The sequence below is a fragment of the Hippopotamus amphibius genome, chromosome 4 (assembly GCF_030028045.1).
Source record: "Hippopotamus amphibius kiboko isolate mHipAmp2 chromosome 4, mHipAmp2.hap2, whole genome shotgun sequence".
Taxonomy (NCBI): Eukaryota; Metazoa; Chordata; class Mammalia; order Artiodactyla; family Hippopotamidae; genus Hippopotamus; species Hippopotamus amphibius.
In genome coordinates, this window is record NC_080189.1 from 20,462,606 (window position 1) to 20,478,059 (window position 15,454).

General features: G+C 40.4%; 1 pseudogene; it reads left to right on the forward strand.

Annotated features, from left to right (window-relative positions):
• Positions 1 to 1,025: 1,025 nt before the first annotated feature.
• LOC130851839 (serine/arginine-rich splicing factor 6-like) lies at positions 1,026 to 4,814 on the forward strand (annotated as a pseudogene).
• Positions 4,815 to 15,454: the final 10,640 nt, after the last annotated feature.

Consider the following 15,454-nt stretch of genomic DNA (forward strand, 5'->3'; position numbering starts at 1 on the left):
CTGTTTTCCTTTTTTTCTGTATTTTCTCATTTCTCTGATTAAATGTATTCCTTAAAGTTTTTCTACAGATGAAAGGCAGGCGGGTGGGGGTCTATTCTGGGAAGATCTCCTATGGTCCTGCTCTGTGACAATGTCAGTAGCTCACCTGAGCACTTATGCAAAGCACATGCGCACGACGACACAGCTCCCTTAATTCTTGGTTAGTAGCAACTGTGACAAGAGACTATCATGCTTATGGAGGATGTGTTTGTTTTTAGCCTTCTTCATTTGCAAACGAGAGTGCAAAAACACTGTTGAATTCATTTTCATACACTCGGTGCCTTCCACAGAGCAGGGGCTCAGCATTCATTGAATTGAAGTGTCCTCTCTGCCATCATATATAATGAGGCTGAGACTGAATTTTCCCCAAATACTTGATTTTAAGGAAAATTACACCAAAGAGACTGGTAAGTCATCACAGTCATCAAACTAATAAGTGATTTAAATGCAGTATTTCCTTTAGCAATTTAAAAAAGACTTCATCATTTAGTTGAATTAATTCAAACTTAAGTTACCTTTTGGGAACAACAACAAAAATAGAAATATTTTTGATAGATTTATAGATTATAATCTCATCTTAATATATAAAATCAGAAGGAACATTAAAATAGAATCAACAACATGATTTCACATCTGAAATTTTTCATAGTGTCTGGAGTAAAATCCTCTAACGTGTTGTTTAAATTTTTCGCATATGTAAGTAAAGCTGTAGATAATACAAAAATCCATGTGTTTGTTCTGTAAAAATGCTTAGAGATGTTTATTGTGGAATCAAACAAATATCCAAAATATAAAAGCGGTTGAATTTTTATTTAATTAGTTATTTGATGCTTTTTTTGTCCTTAATTGGCTCATCAGTGATTTAGAAAACAAAACAAACTTGTACCAGTCAGTTATGTAGTGGTGTCGTCCATTCCAAGATTTCAAGTACAAGTTTCCCTTGCTATCCAAAATGAGTGTTCCTGTGAAAGCTTTTGTAAGCTAAAATGGTCTCAAGGGAAGAAGCAGTTACCTTCAGACAGATCTTGGTAAGGGATGCACAAAATAAGTCGAGATAAAGCACAGATGCACACAGACACAGTTCAAAGCTAAGGCAGCTTGATGCTGAGATGCTGTGTGTTATTCCCAAGGAAGGAGCTTGGCAGGACCATTCTCCCTGCACTAAGTATGTGCTGCCTTTGTAATGGGCTTGCTGCAGAAGGAATGCTGAACGCTATTTTTGCTTTTCACCTTTTTTGTAGAAGTGAAAATCATCTTCGAATTTCTCAGATACCGAAAACAGGTACCAAAGTAGGTCTTTCTTAAAAGCGAGGGGGTGTAAAGTGAACTTTCGAAAAACAGGGGACATCTGTATTAATGTCTCAAGAAATCCAATCACCCTGAAATCACACTTCCCATTGCAATGGGTTGTGGCTACAACAGCATGACCATCTTCAACTCTTCTAAGAGGATCTTCAACCACCCACAGAAACCATGTTATCGTTATGACAATGCCCTTTGATACCCAAATATTGGAAAGCATCACATGGGAACCTGATTGACAGATGGGATCAACTATCCTGAGTGGATTGAACATCTGTTGAACAAGATGGTCAAGCTGAATTGGTTCAGCTGATAAGTGAAAACCAGCAACCTGTGTGGTATAATTTGATTAGCTCTCCCAAGCTCTCCCAAACTAACTTGCCTCCTCTCCTCCCATATCATAAAAACCCTTGTGAAAAAAGCCATTGTGTGTATGGAGAGGATGGTAACACATTAAGATTTATTAATTTTTTATGTATATATTTTCCTAGCAGATATATGAGTACATATGTACCAAGAGATATGTAAAAGAGATTCACAACATTATTCAAAATATCCTCAAAGGGAGCATTACCGAAAAACACCCAACAACAGTGGAACGCACAATGCCACAGCCATACATGAGAATACTCTAGAGCAATGAAAAAGAAGCCAACTTCAGCTACACACAACACGAATGCATCTCCACAAAGCAACGTGGAGTAAGCAAAGAGACACAAAAGAATGCACACTGGTTAATATCATCTATATAAAGTTCCAAAAGGCAAAATAAACTAGATAAGACAAAATAGTGATTACATTCTTGATAAGAGAGACAGGGTAGCACCCCGGGGCAGGGAGGGGTACTGGTAATGTTCTCTTTCTGGATTAGGTGTAGTTACATAGAGAGTAACTGCCGAGACCAGCTCGGCGACTCGAGGCGAGTGACGGGTGCCGCAAGCTTGAAGAAGACACAGACACAGACTGAAGAGAAAAGTGGGACCGGGGGGCTCAAGACCTCTCGGATCAAGAGCCCTGCTGATTAATCCCACGTTGCTTTTATTGAGTTTTCGGCATAGTCTAAGGGTCTGACACTCCCAGGTTAATCCCATAAACAATCAAAGGCCTCACATGACTGGGGGCAATGATCTTTGTTTGCCTCCTGGGTCCTGATTTGAGCTGGGTGTGGAGAGCAAAGCAGCCCTGGGGGAAGGAGACCTCTCTCAGAAGGATTAAGGGTCTGTGCCCCACCCGTGTTGGCCCCTCTGTGACTGTGCCTGTCTTAGGTTGTTCCTCCCTTGAGGAATCTTACCCGTCTTTGGCTAACCAGTCATCCTCCAGGGCCAAACACGGTGATATTAGGAAGGCTCTATGCATCACCGCTGTTGGCCCCTCTGCGGCTGTGCCTGTCTTAGGTTGTTCCTCCTCTGAGGAATCTTACCCGTCTTTGGCTAACCAGCCATCCCTCAGGACCAAACAGGGTGATATTAGTCTCCATGCCCCGCACCCTCAGCTCCTCCACTGCTCAAGCAGGACATTCTGAATCCCATCGCTCGGCCCACATACTTCAACATTTTCAATGTTTCAAAAAGGTTCCAGAGTGTCTTCCCACAAGTAACTTTGGTTTCTTTTGGGGGGTGTTTTATAAATTTATTTGTTTATTTATTTATTGGCTGTATTGGGTCTGTTGCTGCATGCGGGCTTTCTCTAGTTGTGGTGAGCAGTTCACACCGCTGTGGCTTCTCTTGTGGAGCATGGGCTCTAGGCACACAGGCTTCAGTAGTTGTGGCACACAAGCTCAGTAGTTGTGGCTTGTGGGCTCTAGAGCACAGGCTCAGTAGCTGTGGTGCGCTGTCTTAGTTGCTCCGAGGCATGTGGGAATCTTCCTAGATCAGGGATCGAACCGGTGTCCTCTGCTTTGGCAGGCAGATTCTTAACCACTGCGCCACCAGGGAAGTCTCCATAGTAACTTTGTTTTATATTCTATTTATATTTTATTTTTCTGTGCTATCCTACTAACTTTTCTGAAGGTGACAACAATGTACTGTCAAGTATATTGTTCTCTTTTCTGAATGTCACTATATTGAATTTATATATATTCTGGGTAGATTATATTTACATATGGATTAAATACTCTTGTAAGAATACAAGAAGCTGATAATATGATAGTCTTGGTTGCCTCTTTATGAAGGAACTAGGTAGCTAAAGGGTAGTGGTGTATTTTTAAAAATTTGAACCATATAAATGTATTACCTGTTCAAAAAATAGTAATGAAAAAATTACGATGATTGTGTGGCTGGACTCGGCCGCCGCTGCGGCGTGGGGCGCGCGTCCCAGCCCTGGCCGTCCCCGCCCGGGCCGTCCCCGCCCGGGCCGTCCCCGCACCCGCCCCGTGGCCTCTGTGCCTTGCAGCCCGCCTTTCGACGGCCAGCCGTAGGGCCCCTCGCCCGCCACGGATAGGCCGCGCATCCTCGCTGGACACGTGAGCTACAACGTCCGGGAGAAGGCCATCCAGCGCTTTTTCAGTGGCTATGGCCGCCTTCTGGAAATAGACCTCAAACGTGGGGATGGCTTCCTAGAGTGCGAGGACACCCGCGATGCCGACGCTGCGGCTTACGAGCTGAACGGCAAGGAGCGCTGCTGCGAGCGCGTGATGGTGGAGCACGCCCGGGCCCGGGCGCCACGGCTACAGCTTCGGAAGCCACAGGGGTGGAGGCGGGTACAGCAGTCGGAGAGCCTTTGGCAGAGGCAAATATGGACCACCCGTGCGCGCGGAATTCAGACTTACTGTAGAAAATCTTTCTAGTCGTTGCAGCGGGCAAGATTTAAAGGATTTCATGAGACAAGCACGTGAAGTAACCTATGCGGATGCTCACCAAGAACGCACAAACGAAGGCGTCATTGACTTTCGCTCCTACTCTCACGTGAAGGGTGCTTTGGATAAACTGGATGGTACCGACATCAATGGGAGAAATATCAGACTCATTGAAGATAAACCACGAACAAACCCTAGGCGGTCTTATTCTGGAAGTAGATCAAGGTCACCATCTAGAAGAAGGTCACAAAGCAGGAGTCGTAGGAGCAGCCGCAGATCTCGAAGTGTCTCAAAAAGTCGCTCCAGATCCAGGTCACGGAGCAAAGGTCGATCACGTTCTCGTTCAAAAGGCAGGAAATCTAGATCAAAAAGCAAATCTAAACCCAAGTCTGATCGGGGCTCCCGTTCGCGCTCTCGGAGCAGATCGAAAGATGAGTATGAGAAATCGCGAAGCAGGTCTCGTTCTCGATCTCGTCCTTCCCCTCCCCCGCCCCCAAATGGAAAAGGTGATAGAGAGTCAAAATTTAGATCAAGGAGCCGGTCTCGTTCTAATTCACCCCTACCTGCACCACCCTCAAATGCCCGTTCTGTGTCCCTTCCACCAAAAAGAGCTTCAGGATCCCGTTCTAGATCTCATTCAAAGTCAAGGTCACGATCCAGATCAAGTGCCAGAGATTAACCCAGAACTCTACGTTCTTTGCACACTATTACGGAACACTTTCCTACTCGCTTAGGCAGTTACTTTCCCACGTTTGTAGTTGGCCTCTTCTGCAAGAAGAATTTCCCCAAAACAGGGACACACGAAAATTGGATTTATAGCCAAATTTGATGAAAAAGATGAGGTTCTAAAGAAATGGCATGAAGTCAAAGATCCTCTCCCTTCTTTGTAGAATTAATACAACTTTGATTTTATAGCTTTTGAGCTAAAATAACTTTTGTAAAGATTAAGCTCGTTTAGATTTTTTTTTTAAAGTATTTCAACAGGATCTGCTGCAGGGGTTTTGTTATTGTTATATTTGTTTGCTTAATTTTAAATTAACCGTTTCAGGCTTTGAATACTTAAGGCTTTAGAGAGAGAACCCAATTTTCAATTATGTTGGCTTTTTATAAAGCTTGAGTTATGTAAGATTTCAGTAAAAGTTTGCTACCAAGATGATTGCCTTATTGAATAGGTCACTCTTAAATTCCTTTAAATATTGATAATCTGATATCTGTGGAAACAATGTAAATTCTACTAGAGTGTAAAACAAGGCAAGTCTCAGACCAGCAATAAATTATTTCTATTTGGATAACATTATTTTGTGCTGTTAATCAAATTTGCCAAAGTCATGTTGACCCCTTAAACAGGTTAAGTTACAAATAAAAAATTTTGTAGTTGATCTGTTATACAAAAAAAAAATTGTTATAAGGAACTTTAGCTGACATAACATACATTGTTCTAACAAGTACATAATTTTGATATTCTGGCTTTTACTTACTTTTTACTTCTGTCACTAATGTCCTGCTTGCACACAGGTCATGCTGTTCTGCTATGCTGATGACAGCTTGTTGACCATCAGCCTCTATTTGAGAAATTTGAGGGCATTTTGTTTCCAATCATCTTCTTTCTTCAGCATTTTCTATCCATGTTCCATTTCAGACTCCAAAAATCTCTCCTAATATTTCATTGGCAATGCTGATACATTTTTTTTCAGTTTTTACACTCAGTTCCTTCACTTTTACACATTCTAACGCTTAAACATTTTTCAATGATTGCTCAAAGTCTCACCAAATCCTTGGATGATATAAATAATTGCTCAGAAGCACTACTTTTATAAACACTTGTATGAACTAAGTCAAGGCAAAATAGGTGACACTTGTTTAACTTTACAGGTTTGTGAAATTTCCATACTTATTGTAAAAAATATTAAGTAAATAAATGCTCAGATACACACACAATTCTTAAAAAACTGTCATTACCACCTGTTACCTGTACAGTGCCAACATGTGTAAATTAATAAATATGGTTTTCACCTGAGCACTGAATGCTGGGTTCTTTGGCTGCAGTGATCATATAGAAAATGCTCTTCTTTGTGAAAAACATAAATAGAATTGTTATAGGTGATAGATAAGCTATGGATGTGATGAAAGGCAAAATGCAGAGAATTACGGGAATGAGTAAGAGGATGACGTTAACACCTTAAATAGTAAAAACTGTTTAATCCAAAACCTATAAAATATCAAAAGCTCTAAAATATTTTTTTTAACAATGATCTCATTTAACAGGTGGGAAGAACAGAAATAGAGTAATCTGGAATATGTCTACTCAAGGTTTTCATTCTTTTAATCCAGGGGTGATATTCAAAACATTAAGAATAATATGAGGCACTTTCCTGGCAGAGCAGTGGTTAAGAATCCTCCTGCCAATGCAGGGGACATGGATTCGAGCCCTGGTCTGGGAAGATCCCACACGCCACAGAGCAACTAAGCCGATGCACCACAACTACTGAGCCCACGTGCCACAACTGCTGAAGCCCAAGCACCTAGAGTCTGTGCTCTGCAACAAGAGAAGCCACTGCAATTAGAAGCCCGCGTACTGCAGTGAAAAGTAGCCCCAACTCGCCACAACTAGAGAAAGGCCAAGGGCAGCAACAAAGACCCAATGCTGCCAATAAATAAATTAATTAATTTTAAAAAAAGAATGATATGACATAGGTACCGACCCATTAGAATGCACGACTCAGCCTTGGTCCTGGAGGTCATCTGTGGTGCCAGGAATTAAGTCTTCAGGTCCTGTTGTGATGGCTGTGAGAGGTATGAGAAAGGGAGCACATGGGGTGAGGGGTGGGGGGGTGGGAGGTGATGCTCAGGCAACAGCTATTTCCCCTCCATAAACAACATTTCAGTATCAACAATATTTCAATATCCAATGCAAGTATGCTGGTGCTTATCAGCAGAATACCAGCCCTGCTCTAACCCTAATGTTATCTCTAGCCCCTCTATGATCTTTCTAGGTAGAAATAATTATTCTAGATTCCACCAAAAAGGATGATGGGACAGAAACAGTTAATGAATGACTTTGAACTTCCACATCCATTCAAACTGACTTTTTGGATATAAGAACAAAATGCAATCCATGAACCTCAATGGGATCCTACATTTTCAAAAAGCAATAGCAACCATTATAAAAGACATTTTTGAGACAGTTCTAATATTCAATATGGGCTGTATATTATTCTTTTCTTCGTAGGTGTCATGATAGTACTGTGACTATATGGGAAAATGCCCTTATTTTTTAGGAAATATGTGTTGTAATATTTATGGGTGAAAAATCATGATTTCTGCAGCTTATTTTCAAATGGTTTAGAAAATAAGATACATACATATATACAGATAAAGCAAATGTGGCCGAATATAGGCAACTGGTAAATCTAGGTATACAGGTTCTCATTGTTCTAGTTTCCAAAACTCCTCTGTAGGTTTGAACATTTTAAAAATAATACACTGAGAGGAAAAAAATGAAAGGTGTATGTGGAAAAAGCATATTTATTGGGTATTTAATATATACAGAGCAATGAGCCAGAAATGGAGAAAAACAAAAAAAATATGAAAATAGCACCCTCCTTGCAGAAACACACTAGCAAGTTGGGAAATAACACAGGCACAGTGCATGATTGCAATTTGATGTTGCTACACGATTTTAGAAATGCAATGTTCAAACAATAACACTGTCGGTCAATGGCCCAGAGAGGAAGACAATGTTTAATGGCGTTACCCAGAAAGTGCCATGGTGTGGCTCAAAGCAGGATCTTTTAACAGAGCTGCCAAGCAGAAGTGAGAATTCTCAACAAAAGGGGATGAAACAGGTCTGCAATTGCCACCATCCAGGGAACAGGAATTGTACCAAAGCAAAAACAGAGGCCAAGAGAACAAGGGTGCAGTGCAGTCTGAGCAGAACGAGGGCTGCTGCGGCACCCTGCACCCATTCTTGTTAACCAGTTGAGCAGGCAACTAGCAAGTAATTTGCAGAATACATGGCAGGCAAATCTTCCCTAGAAAATAGGTGAAAAAGATTCAGTCCTTAGCAGTGATGCTTTGACAGGCAAATGAATCTGCATTTGCAGCAAGAACAACAGGGAGCACAGAAAAGATGGCACAAACTCGACCTGAACCATCCTCTTGCAACATACTGGTGAAGGTTTTTTACCAAGGTGTTAGAAGATCCGCTTCAGCATATGTTTAATAAAAGTGCCTAGAGAAAAATAAGCTATTTTCCTTACAGAGAGTGCATTCAGTCTTTCTCAACAAATCTTTGCTGCCATTTCCATAAAATTCTAAGATAAGAAATCTTTTCAAAGTATTATTACATTTAGGTAGGCGGACCCAAAGACTCACCTATCACAAAGTCTGTATTCCCCTGACCTGAGCAGGTAAAGAAAAGCTAAGCCATTCCCTTTGCAGAATCCGATTTCAACAGTCTTATTTATGTCTAAGATGCTATGTGACATTAACACAAGGGACACCAAGAGTTTTAAAAGATTGGAAGCTGAAAATGGGACTGGGAGAAACAAAATTGAGTGTGAGAGAGAGGAAAAAGTCATGCGCAAGAAACCGAGAAAGATGATGTGGGGTCACGTAGAAAGGAAGGATTTGCTGTTTGTAAGGATGGGTCACACAGGAATGAGTGACCAGGGAGCGGGGCGGTACATACACACACAAGCACGCGTGCGTAGAGTTTTCACAAATAACCGTAGGCCATGAAAATTCTATTCTCCCCACAAAATCAGAATTGTTCTTCCTACAATAGGAAGCACGCCCTGGCTGACCTCTCCTTCACAGCATCAACCCCACCTTCTACATCCTGCCAGATCACTAAAATAAGAAAGCACAGGCATCAGTGTGCAGCAAGCTCTAAAAGGCCTTTGGCATACCCCATTGGTTTTGCATCAAATTTATTGCTGAATTTCAGTAGCGTCTCCTGATCTGGTTTATTGCTGATCTTAATCTTGTTTGTTTTAAGCTTCTGAGCCTACTGCAAAATACCTAATATTCTCTTTGTAGCTAGAGACTGTATAAATAAAATGTATCATATTCCCATTATAACCACGTTATATCATCCACATTATGCAACACCCATAGGTGGCCTACATTTTTAATTATTTTCCCCCCAAAACTCTAAATTACTACAATGAATTTAGAAGCTTCTCTACCTCTCATCAGAGCAGGTAATTGAGTACTCCGTTATAATAATAAACCATTTTTCCTCATAAGTGCTCATTCCCAGAGCGCTTTGTTCTAGGCAGGAAGTCCATAGGCAGTAGTTCTGAAAGGGCAACGTGTGCTGAGTACTCAGATAATAATGCTTTGTTATTTTGCTTTGGATCTTAAACTACTTTTACAAACTCTCCCAGTGTTCTGCAGTCAAACATATCAAGGGAGCGCCATTCTTTGGGTAGAAAAACAATTCCCAGTCTCTGGTAAGGAGGATGTATCTTTACCTCCTGATACAGGGAAGGCATCTTTCTCACGGCCCGTTTTTAGGTGCAAAGGGTGAGGTCAGAGAGCCCTTCTTGCGCCTGCTGTTTCTCAAGTGACTTCAGCTCAAAATAGTCGATGTGCCAAAGCAGCATATTTGGGGGTGGCACGTCCTGAACTCCTTTGTAGCCCGGAGAGGCAGCCAACACCGTAGTGAGGCTGGAGGGCTGATAAAGTCCTCACTGAAGAGATTCATCTCCCCCAGCAAGCCACAGGAGTGACAAATCACTTGTCCATCCTACACTTCACATCAGAAACCCTCTGAAAATAAAATTAAAAATCATAACCAAGGGGAGGTGAATGATGAGCATCTGATCAGCTCTCCCTTCAAAACCCTCTGATTCCTGATCGCCTAACAACAGATTCCTCCCCTAGCTCTCAAAGCCCTCTACTCTATGGCCCAGACTGCTTTTCCTACCTGAACTCTTAACTACTTTCCCCGTTTATCTTAGCTCTGGGTCTTCTGTTCATCTAGCTGCTGCTACTAAGTCAATTTCAGCTATAAGTAATTCTTCTCAAAGCATCTTTCCTACAGGGGGGCTATTTACCCAATCTGGGCAGGTGAATCCTTGACAGCAAATGCCAGTAAAGTCCCCTGAGTTCCTCTGTCTATGCCTGGCAATACCTAAAGGGTGTTCATTACAGAATGTTTCATTGTCCCCACAACAGTGGGAAATTTGTATATGGTAATTAGCGGTTGATCTCCATCATAAACTCAGCTATAATTGATAGAATGTCATTCTCTTGTATTTCTAATCCCTTCCCACAAAAGGGCAACGTGTGCTGTGTACTCAGCTCAAAGGGAACAATCTGTTCCCTTGGGGTGGGGTTCTGAGGGGGAGGCCAGGGATACTAGAAGCCCCAAGACAAACACGGAGCTTCTTTCTGAATCTTGTCTTTGCGCCATGCAGCCTTTGTTCTTAAAGTACACAAGTGACTAGCAAATAATTGGTAGGACGTTTCGTGGCTAAGCACATCTTCCACAGCAAATCAGACAAATTCAGGACTTAAAGATAATTCATAGGAAAATGCACAGGAGTAGGAGGGAGGTTCAGCAACGCTCATCGTGTTCTATTTCTTGATCTGGGTGGTGGTTACGTGGGGGTGTTCATTTTGCAAAAATTCATGCAGCTGCATATTTAATGAGTTGTGTACTTTTCTCTATGTGAGTTATACTTCAATTAAAAAACTCATTAACGTATTAGAGAAAATTGAATATTTTAAGTATACGTACTATTTGAAATTTTAAAGGAATGCTAATTAACTAGGTAAATGGACTAAATATTAATCAGTCAGTTTAAAAGTTATGGTTCAAAATTTGCTAATTCTATGAAATAGAATAGTACAATTTATAAGCTGAACTTAAAAACGTAAGGAAATTATTATTCAGCCATAAAAAATAATGAACTATTGATACATGCTACAATGTGGATGGACCTCCAAAACATTACGCTGAGTGAAAGAAGCCAGGCACAAAAAGTCACAGACTGTATGGGTTCCATCTATATGAAATGTCTAGATAGATACATTCATAGAGACAGAGAAAATTGGTGGTTTCCGGGGCCTGGGATGAGGGGGAAATAGGGATAAACTGCTTCACTGGTAAGAGGTTATACTCTGGAGTGGTGGGAATGTTTTGGAACTAGACAGAGGTTGTGGTTGCACAACACTGTAAATGTACTAAGTGCCACTGAATTATTCACTTTAAAATGGTTAATTTTATGTGAATTTTACCACAATAAAAAACTTACAGATTAGACAGATTTTAATTCATTAAAATTTAATACATTCAACTGCAATGTAAAACCCTCTAAATGTTTTTTTCCTGTGCACCATAGCAACCCTCTAGGGCACACAAAGCAATCAAACTTTCTTTTGGCTTTGAATGTGGGGGCTATTGATGGGGTCAGGTTCATGGTTCGGTGCAGAGATAGGAGTATTCCTCTACATTCTTTGTATGCAATGGTTTACTGTCTCTGCAAGTCTGCTTTCATAGGTTTTTTCCCTTAAAAAAATGGAGGAATTGATACTACAAATAAAACTGCAATCGATGTAATCTAAGGGATTGTTTAGTCTTTGCCCCTGACATTTGGTAAACCTGAATTCAATCCATTTGAGGTGACCTGTCTTAAATTAACTAACTCCTGGGAAGGATATTCCACAAATCTTTGTGATAGATCTTATACCCAAAGAGAAGGATTTGCAAGACATACCAAAGAGAATCATCTGACATTGATGATTAAACCTTCACAGGGATATTCTATGTGGTCCATAAGGAGATGGACATGAAGTTCACTTTGTGATTTAACTGAAGATATTTGCTGATTAGAGAAAGGAAACTATCTTGGTGGTAGTGGAATTGAGCATCTCTGGAATCTGGGAAGAGAGAGAACAAACTCCAAGATCAATCTACTTGAAAAACTTTCCCCAGCAACAGCAGAGTGCGAACGCCACATAAACTGTGAGCTTTGAGTAACTACAGACGGAAACTAAGAATTATTTGCAACTAATATGCATGTCCTAATACAAGAAAATAACTGTTCCAACATAGGCCAGCAGGGGACAGTGACAATGCCCTCTGATCTGATTAGACTACATTCAGGGAGAGAAAGTGGATCTGAAGTTTAATTAGATTAAGGTTGCTAGTTTAACAAATAAAAACACAGGGCATCCAATTAAATCTGAATTGCAGATAAACAGCATGTTTTTTAAGTGTAAGTATATTCTATGTATTGCTTGGAATATACTTAGATTAAAAAAAGTGATTCATTGTTTCATCTGAAATCCAAGTTTAACTGGGTAGCTTGTATTTTATCTGGCAGTCCTGAATTAGGGAGGGTGTGTGTGTGTGTGTGTGTGTGTGTGTGTGTGTGTGCGCGCGCGCGCGCGTGTGTGTGTGCGCGCGCGCACGCGTGCGTGTTAGGAGAGAAACAGCCTCAAAGAAGACATGTAGCTCATCCAGTTTACACAGTCCTACATGGTAAAATAGGATCTCCGTTCATTTTACCCTAAGATGGTATGAAAAGGTGAAATAGCAGTCTGAAAGATTTGGAGTTTTCTTTCCTGATCTCCCTTACTGCCTCATGTCTTTTGCGCTTTATGGCCAAACAGATTTCTAATTAACCTCTTCTGTTCCTTACGCTGGCAATCAACCTCATGGTTTATGTCACCAGTGAAACTGCCTTCTTCTCCCTGTTTTCTTATTCTGCCCTGAGGTCTAATTTTGTTCAGGAGTCTTCTCAAAACAAGTGAAAAGTAAATGAGGACTGTCAACTTACCTCAACCTGGACCAAATGGGGATAGAGAAGTAGCAAAAACATGAAGGAAAAGAGAAGAAAAAAATCATTTGTTTCACTTTCCTCTTTTTGCCAGGTATCACAGGATTCGTGGACCTGTTGTGTCTGTGTACATTTACCTTAGAAACAAGCTTTGTGTAAACTGGGTAAGCCACTTGACCTCAGGTTTTTCAACTGTAAATAAAAATAATCTCAACCTACGACTGCAAGGAGGCTCCACTGAGAAAAGGATATGAAAGCACTTTAGAAAATGTTAAGGGCTGTGATTATGGGTGTTTTTTTTTTTATATATATTTTTTCCTCTTAGAATAACACATCCAATACCTCATTTGAGTTCCACAAAGGAAACATTGTTATTATATTCTCTTCACCTTCACCCTGATCCCAACAACTAGTTAAAGGCCTTACAAACAGTGATAAAGAAGCTTAACTAAGGTGAGTCAAGGGCCACCTCCAGCATAAATCACCAGCACCTTCCAATTTCTTGAGTTAAGCCCCTCCATTGGGAACAGGTGATGGCTGCGGGAGAAACATTCTCTTTTTAAAGCTTCTGATACATGAAAGGAAACGCTCTGAAGCTAAACACCAGGAAACATCTATCAAAACACAAAGGAAGTGACAGATTACTTTATAATATGCAGAAAAATATGCATTTGAATGATCATCTTTGAAGACTGGGAAAATAACACATTTATAGATGTTATGCAGGAGGATGGGTGACTGCTTTATTCTTCTATTAAATTTTCCCAGAAAAGGAAACTTTAGCGACTCTAAAGATGCTTGCAAATCACACTTATGGCTTCTCTCCTTATCTTACTGGCTTTTTTGGGACTTTTGCTTTCAATAAAGCGCAATTCTGATGTTATATCCATCACCTGTATTGGGTCTCTACTGTGGTTTTTTTTGTTGTTATTTTTTTTAAAGATTTATTATTTTATTTATTTATGGCTGCGTTGGGTCTTCATTGCTGTGCACAGGCTTTCTCTAGTTATGGTGCGCAGGCTTCTCAGTGTGCTGGGTTCTCTGTTTGCAGAGCATGGGCTATAGGTGCTCACGCTTCAGTAGTTGTGGTGCATGGGCTCAGTAGTTGTGGCTTGAGGGCTCTAGAGTGCAGGCTCAGTAGTTGTGGTGCACGAGTTAGTTGCTCCTCGGCATGTGGGATCTTCCCAGACTAGGGCTCAAACCCGTGTCCCCTGCATTGGCAGGCAGATCCTTAACCACTGCACCACCAGAGAAGTCCCTGTTATGTTTTTAAAACATCCTTCTTATGGTCTCTTCTCTTCTACCCCTCAGAGATAGCTAAGTGTTCTCTAGCTGATTGTGTTCTTGCATCCCTTGGATTCAGTTTAGTTTTGTAAATCCAAGTTACCTTTTACAAAAGGGGATATGCCTCTCAGGAGCCCTTGTTGGAGGCCCTACAAGGCCATTTAACACTACGTGTCAGGGTTAGTTGCCAGCAAAGGATTAGACCATAGGTTTCTAAAGGGGGATGGAGAAAGGACATAGAATATTTACTACATGCATTGGCACTGCCATCCTCACTCACTCCATTCAGCCACTTGTCACCAGTGATATGCCAAAGGTCTAGGGAAGAGTGGAGATTCCACAAATAATTGAGATCGACAATAAATTCATTCTCATTCGCTCTATTTCATAGAATTGTGAAATATTGCAATTTACATTTGTATAGTAACATAGTACTGCAGATTATATGGTTTAGTTTTAATCCACCAAATGAAGAAGTAGGTTTAAAATATTCCTGCAGAGAGACCATGAAGTGAATTGAATTTTGACAATGGAAGCACAAAGAAACAACAAGAAATTGACAGAGCTGACACGATCTTCTCCTGGCTTGAGCACCATCTTAGCCACACTGCAGGTGAAAACAGTGATAATCTCATAGAGCTGACACATTTCTCTTGCTTAAAAAATGTTCCCATGAAAAGAAAAAGTTTTATAACACAAATAAATGAAATAAAATCTATTTTTAAGTACTGTGTATTTTTCCCTTAATAATTTAATAGCCATATTAGTAGAACAGTATATGTATATGTAAAACTATCAATATTTTGCAACTGTAAACTCAAAGAATTGTTACTGACAGCTACATGCAACAGAAAAAAATTTTAGCAACCATTGGGTGAAAGTCTGTGTGCTGGAATTGGCTCATATAGCCTGATGAGAGTTGATTGGTAAATTTTCAGGAGTTTTTTTCATGCTATCTGTTAAATACAATCATTATTAAAAATTTAATTATATAAATTTATAATAATATATGTTAAAAACAAAAGTAGTAAATATCAAAACTTACCACTTCCTAATTATTATTATTTTTTTATTTTATTTATTTATTTTTTCCCCACCCAACCCTATCCGCTTTCCCCACTTAGTGTCCATGTGTTTGTTCTCTACATCTGTGTCTCTATTTCTGCCTTGCATTTCCTCTTTCATAGTTGTTAGCATTTGCCTTATATATTGGGGTGCTCCTATATTGGGTGTATATATAATT